The sequence below is a fragment of the Leptodactylus fuscus genome, unplaced genomic scaffold (genome assembly GCF_031893055.1).
Source record: "Leptodactylus fuscus isolate aLepFus1 unplaced genomic scaffold, aLepFus1.hap2 HAP2_SCAFFOLD_59, whole genome shotgun sequence".
In the NCBI taxonomy this organism is placed as follows: Eukaryota; Metazoa; Chordata; class Amphibia; order Anura; family Leptodactylidae; genus Leptodactylus; species Leptodactylus fuscus.
In genome coordinates, this window is record NW_027440621.1 from 474,037 (window position 1) to 474,562 (window position 526).

Sequence of the window (526 nt, forward strand, 5' to 3'; positions counted from 1 at the left end):
AACTCTGCTCACAGGCCGCCGACGGCGGATCCCCGCGGGGGGGAGGCAGAGCGAGGGCACCGCCCCCCCGGGTTGCGTGACAAGCCTCTTCAGGTCGCGTGGCAAGCCGCAGTTTTCAGGCGGGCGCCTCCCGCCGAGCCGATCGGCACTTAGACGCTTTGGGGGAAAAAAGGTCAAACGCACAAAAAAACCCCCCCATAAAACACGGACCATAAGAGATCCCCCGGGCGGCCGGGGAGAGATGATTGGCAGGAGCTGACAGGCGCGCAGAAGGGAAATCCCCCGAGCGGCCGCTGGCAGGCACGGCGACCCGGCGCCGGTGCCGCCATCCCGGGCGAGGCGACGGGCGCCCCCCGCTGAGCCGATCGGCTCTTAGACACTTTGGGGAAAAAAAAGACAAACTTTGAAATAAAACCCCACGAAACACGGACCTTAACGAGATCCCCCGGGCGGCCGGGGAGAGATGATTGGCAGGAGCTGCCAGGCGCGCAGAAGGGAAATCCCCCTTGGCGGCCGGGGAGAGATG